Raw genomic sequence first — 6,193 nt, forward strand, 5'->3', positions numbered from 1 at the left:
TAGTGGTGAGTAAAGTAGTGGTAGAGTAGAGTAGTGATAGAGTCGTGGTAGAGTAGTGGTGAGTAGAGTAGTGGTCGAGTAGAGTAGTGATAGAGTACTGGTATAGTAGTTGTAGAGTTTTTGTATAGTAGTGGTAGAGTAGTTGTATAGTAGTGGTAAAGTTGTTATAGAGTAATGGTAGATTAGTGGTATAATAGTGGTTGAGGAGTGGTATAGTAGTGGTGGAGTAGTGGTATAGTAGTTGTAGAGTAATGGTAGATGAGTGGTTTAGTAGTGGTTGAGTAGTGGTATTGTAGTGGTGGAATAGTGGTAGATTAGTGGTATAAAAGTGGTAGGGTAGTGGTATAGTAGTGGTATAGTAGTGGTAGATTAGTGGTATAGTAGTGGTGGAGTAGTGGTAGAGTAGAGTTGGAGTAGTGGGAGGGGAGTGGTAGAGTAGTGGTAGAATAGCGGTCAAGTAGTGGTAGAGTGGTAGTAGAGTGGTTGTAGAGTGGTGGTATAGTAGTGGTAGAATAGTGGTCAAGTAGTGGTAGAGTGCTGGTAGAGTGGTTGTAGAGTAGTGGTAGAGTAGAGGTAGAGTGGTTTTAGAGTAGTGGTGGAAGAGTGGTAGATTAGAGTATTGGTAGAGTGGACTAGTGGTTGAGTAGTGTTAGAGTAGTGGAAGTGTAGAGTAGTGGTAGGGTAGGGTAGTGGTAGAGTAGAGTAGTGGTAGAGTAGTGGTAGAGTAGTTGTAGAGTAGTTGTAGAGTAGTGGTAGGGAAGAGAATAATAGTTTTTGTGGTAGGGTAGAGTAGAGCAGTGGTAGATAACAGGTAACGTAGTGGTAGAGTAGTGGTAGAATAGTGGTAGAGTAGTGGTAGAGTAGTTGTATAGTAGTTGTAGAGCAATGGTAGATTAGTGGTAGATTAGAGTAGTTGTAGAGTAGTGGTAGGGTAGAGGTAGGGTAGTGGTAGATAGGTAGGGTAGGGTAGGGTAGCGTAGGGTAGGGTAGTGGTAGATAGGTAGAAGTAGGGTAGAGGTAGATATAGAGTAGAGTTGTCTTAGAGTAGAGTGGTGGTAGAGTAGAGTAGATGTTGTGTAGACGTAGAGTTGTGTAGAGTAGAGTAGAGGTAGAGTAGAGGTAGAGTAGTGTAGAGTAGAGTAGAGGTTGAGTAGTGTAGTGCAGAGAAGAGTAAAGGTTAAGTAGTGTAGAGTAGAGTAGAGGTAGAGTAGAGGTTGAGTAGTGTAGAGTAGAGGTAGAGTATAGGTAGAGTAGAGGTAGAGTAGAGTAGAGGTATAGTAGAGGTAGAGTAGAGTAGAGGTAGAGTATAGTAGAGTAGATAAGAGGTAACTTAGTGGTAGAGTAGTGATATAGTAGTTGTAGAGTAGTGGTAGAGCAGTTGTATAGTAGTTGTAGAGTAATGGTAGATTAGTGGTGTAGTAGTGGTTGAATAGTGGTGTAGTAGTGGTTGAGTAGTGGTATAGTAGTTGTGGAGTAGTGGTAGAATAGTGCTTAAGTAGTGGTAGAGTGGTGGTAGAGTAGTGGTAGAGGAGTGGTATAGTATTGGTATAGTAGTTGTAGAGTAATGGTAGAGTAGTGGTTTTGTTGTGATAGAGTAGTGGTATAGTAGTTGTAGATTCGTTTTAGAGTAGAGGTAGCATAGTGGGAGAGTAGAGTAGTGGGATAGTATTGTAGCACAAGAGTAGAGTAGTGGTAGAGGCAAAGCAGTGTTAGAGTAGTGTTATTGAAGAATAGAGTAGTGGTAGAGTAGGGAAGTGGTAGAGTAGAGTAGTGCTAGAGCGAGTAGTTGTAGAGTAGAGTTGTGGTGGAGTAGTGGTAGAGTAGTAGTAGAATAGAGTAGTTGTAGAGTAGATAAGTGGTAGAGTAGTGGTATAGTAGAGTAGTGGTAGAGTAGTGGTATAGTAGTTGTAGAGTAGTGGTATGGTAGTGGTTGAGTAGTGGTATAGTAGTGGTGGTAGAGTAGAGGTGGAGTAGTGGTAGAGTAGAGGTGGTCGTGGTAGAGTAGTGATGGCATATTGGTATAGTAGTAGTGGTAGAGTAGTGGTTGAATGGTGGTATAGTAGTGGTAGAGTAGTGGTATTGAAGATTGGTGGTAGAGTAGAGTAGTGGTAGTGTAGTGGTATAGTTGTGGTAGAGTAGTGGTAGAGTAGAGGTATGGTAGTGGTAGAGTAAAGTAGTGGTTGAGTAGTAGTAGAGACGTGGTAGAGTAGTGGTAGAGTAGAGTAGTTGTTGAGTAGTGTTAGAGTAGTGGTAGAGTAGAGTAGTTGTTGAGTTGTGTTCGAGTAGTGTTAGAGTAGTGGTAGAGTAGTAGTAGACTATATTAGTTGTAGAGTAGAGCAGTGGTAGAGTAGTGGTATAGTAGTTGTAGAGTAGAGTTGTTGTAGAGTAGAGTAGTGGTAGAGCAGTGGTATAGTAGTGGTATAGTATTGGTGGAATAGTTGTATAGTAGTGGTAGTAGAGTAGGGGTTGAGTAGTGGTTGAATAGTGGTATAGTAGTAGAGTAGTTTTAAATTAGTGGTAGAGGAGTGGTGGAGTAGAGCTAGGGTAATGGTAGAGTAAAGTAGTGGTAGAGTAGAGTAGTGGTAGAGTAGTGGTGGAGTAAAGTAGTGGTAGAGTAGTGGTTGAACAGTGCTGAAGTATTGGTAGAGTAGTGGTGGAGGAGTTGTATAGTAGTGGTAGATTAGTGGTATTGTAGAGTAGTGGTCGAGTAGTGGTAGAGTAGTGGTAGAGTAGAGCAGTTGTTGATTAGTGTTAGAGTAGTGGTAGAGTAGAGTAGTGGAAGAGTAGTGGTAGAGTAGTGGTAGATTAGAGTATTGGTTGAGTAGTGGTAGATTAGAGTAGTTGTAGAGTAGTGTTAGGGTAGAGGTAGGGTAGTGGTAGATAGGTAGGGTAGGGTAGTGGTAGATATGTAAAGGTAGGGTAGAGGTAGATGTAGAGTAGAGTAGAGTAGAGGTAGAGTAGAGTAGAGTAGAGTAGAGTAGTGGTAGATTAGAGTAGTGTTAGAGTAGTGGTAGATTAGAGGTAGAGTAGAGTAGAGGTAGAGTAGAGTAGAGGTAGAGAGGTAGAGTAGAGTAGAGGTAGAGTAGAAGTAGAGTAGATGTAGAGTAGAGGTAGAGTAGAGTAGAGTAGAGTAGAGTAGAGTAGAGTAGAGTAGAGGTAGAGTAGAGGTAGAGTAGAGGTAGTGTAGAGGTAGTGTAGAGGTCGAGTAGAGTAGAGGCAGAGTAGAGTAGAGGTAGAGTAGAGTAGAGGTATAGTAGAGGTAGAGTAGAGTAGAGGTAGAGTATAGTAGAGTAGATAAGAGGTAACTTAGTGGTAGAGTAGTGATATAGTAGTTGTAGAGTAGTGGTAGAGCAGTTGTATAGTAGTTTTAGAGTAATGGTAGATTAGTGGTGTAGTAGTGGTTGAATAGTGGTGTAGTAGTGGTTGAGTAGTGGTATAGTAGTTGTGGAGTAGTGGTAGAATAGTGCTTAAGTTGTGGTAGAGTGATGGTAGAGTAATGGTAGAGTCGTGGTTTGGTTGTGATAGAGTAGTGGTATAGTAGTTGTAGATTCGTTTTAGAGTAGAGGTAGCGTAGTGGGAGAGTAGAGTAGTTGTAGAGTACTTGTAGAGTAGTGGGATAGTATTGTAGTACAAGAGTAGAGTAGTGGTATAGTATTGTAGTACAAGAGTAGAGTAGTGGTAGAGGCAAAGCAGTGTTTGAGAAGTGTTATTGAAGAATAGAGTAGTGGTAGAGTTGGGAAGTGGTAGAGTAGAGTTGTGCTAGAATACCTGTAGAGTAGAGTAGTTGTAGAGTAGAGTTGTGGTGGAGTAGTGGTAGAGTAGTAGTAGAATAGAGTAGTTGTAGAGTAGAGAAGTGGTAGAGTAGTGGTATAGTAGAATAGAATAGTGGTAGAGTAGGGGTATAGTAGTTGTAGAGTAGAGTAGTGGTATGGTAGTGGTTGAGTAGTGGTAGAGTAGTGATGGCATATTGGTATAGTAGTGGTGGTAGAGTAGAGGTGGAGTAGTGGTAGAGTAGAGGTGGTCGTGGTAGAGTAGTGATGGCATATTGGTATAGTAGTAGTGGTAGAGTAGTGGTTGAATGGTGGTATAGTAGTGGTAGAGTAGTGGTATTGAAGATTGGTGGTAGAGTAGAGTAGTGGTAGTGTAGTGGTATAGTTGTGGTAGAGTAGTGGTAGAGTAGAGGTATGGTAGTGGTAGAGTAAAGTAGTGGTTGAGTAGTAGTAGAGACGTGGTAGAGTAGTGGTAGAGTAGAGTAGTTGTTGAGTAGTGTTAGAGTAGTGGTAGAGTAGAGTAGTTGTTGAGTTGTGTTCGAGTAGTGTTAGAGTAGTGGTAGAGTAGTAGTAGAATATATTAGTTGTAGAGTAGAGCAGTGGTAGAGTAGTGGTATAGTAGTTGTAGAGTAGAGTTGTTGTAGAGTAGAGTAGTGGTAGAGCAGTGGTATAGTAGTGGTATAGTATTGGTGGAATAGTTGTATAGTAGTGGTAGTAGAGTAGGGGTTGAGTAGTGGTTGAATAGTGGTATAGTAGTAGAGTAGTTTTAAATTAGTGGTAGAGGAGTGGTAGAGTAGTAGTATAGTAGAGCTAGGGTAATGGTAGAGAAAAGTAGTGGTAGAGTAGTGGTGGAGTAAAGTAGTGGTAGAGTAGCGGTTGAACAGTGCTGAAGTATTGGTAGAGTAGTGGTAGAGGAGTTGTATAATAGTGGTAGATGAGTGGTATTGTAGAGTAGTGGTCGAGTAGTGGTAGAGTACTGGCAGAGTAGAGTAGTTGTTGAGTAGTGTTAGAGTAGTGGTAGAGTAGAGTAGTGGTAGATTAGAGTAGTGGTATAGTATTGGTAGAGTAGTGGTAGATTAAAGTAGTTGCAGAGTAGTGTTAGGGTAGTGGTAGATAGGTAGGGTAGTGGTAGATAGGTAGGGTAGGGTAGTGGTAGATAGGTAGAGGTAGGGTAGAGGTAGATGTAGAGTAGAGGTAGAGTAGAGTAGAGTAGAGTAGAATAGAGTAGAGTAGAGTAGAGTAGAGTAGAGTAGAGTAGTGGTAGATTAGAGTAGTGTTAGAGTAGTGGTAGATTAGAGGTAGAGTAGAGTAGAGGTAGAGTAGAGTAGAGGTAGAGTAGTGGTAGGGTAGAGGTAGAGTAGAGTAGAGGTAGAGTAGAAGTAGAGTAGAGTAGAGTAGAGTAGAGTAGAGTAGAGTAGAGGTAGAGTAGAGGTAGTGTAGAGGTAGTGTAGAGGTAGAGTAGAGGTCGAGTAGAGTAGAGGTAGAGTAGAGGTAGGGTAAAGGTAGAGTAGAGTAGAGGTAGAGGTAGAGTAGAGGTAGAGTAGAGTAGAGGTAGAGTAGAGTAGAGGTAGAGGTAGAGTAGAGGTAGAGTAGAGGTAGGGTAGAGGTAGAGTAGAGTAGAGGTAGAGTAGAGGTAGAGTAGAGTAGAGGTAGAGTAGAGGTAGAGTAGGGAATTGTAGTGTAGTGCAAAGTTGAGGTAGAGTAGTGTCCTGATTTTGGAAGAAGAGTTAGAGAAAGAATCATAGCAAAGACAAAGGAGGAAGGACACAGTGGAGAAATCTGTTTATTAGACGAGTTAATTTACCATACAGAGGGAGATAGATAGAGATTCACTACTACAACAGACCACTGGCTGACTGACTGACTGGCAGGCTGGCTGACAGGCTGGCTGGCTGACTGACTGACTGGCAGGCTGGCTGACTGACTGGCAGGCTGGACTGAAAGGCTTGAAAGAAGAACGGAGGTGAATGTGTTTGTGAGATATTAAAGAGTGTGAGTGACGATCCTGAATTCAGAAAAAGGAAAAGTGACGGTGAAACAAAAATCAAATGACTCCTCAGCTTTATGAAAAATGAGTTAGTTTGTTGTTGTTAGTTTTGGGTTGAAAAGTGGTTTGTTTCAAGGTTGTTGTTGAATATGTCCCAGTACGTTAGCTTTAGACAGAGAGGCAGTTGTTTCAGTAGACATTCTATACACATCTCAGAAGCTCTGTTGGTTCTGAAACCTTATGACTGTGTCCTATTCCCTATGTCGTGCACTACTTTACACCAGAGCACTATTCCCTATATAGTCCACTACTTTAGACCAGAGCCCTATGGGACCCTATTCCCTATATAGTCCACTACTTTAGACCAGAGCCCTATAGAACCCTATTCCCTATATAGTCCACTACTTTAGACCAGAGTCCTATAGAACCCTATTCC

This window comes from Oncorhynchus keta, unplaced genomic scaffold (genome assembly GCF_023373465.1).
Source record: "Oncorhynchus keta strain PuntledgeMale-10-30-2019 unplaced genomic scaffold, Oket_V2 Un_scaffold_621_pilon_pilon, whole genome shotgun sequence".
Lineage (NCBI taxonomy): Eukaryota > Metazoa > Chordata > Actinopteri > Salmoniformes > Salmonidae > Oncorhynchus > Oncorhynchus keta.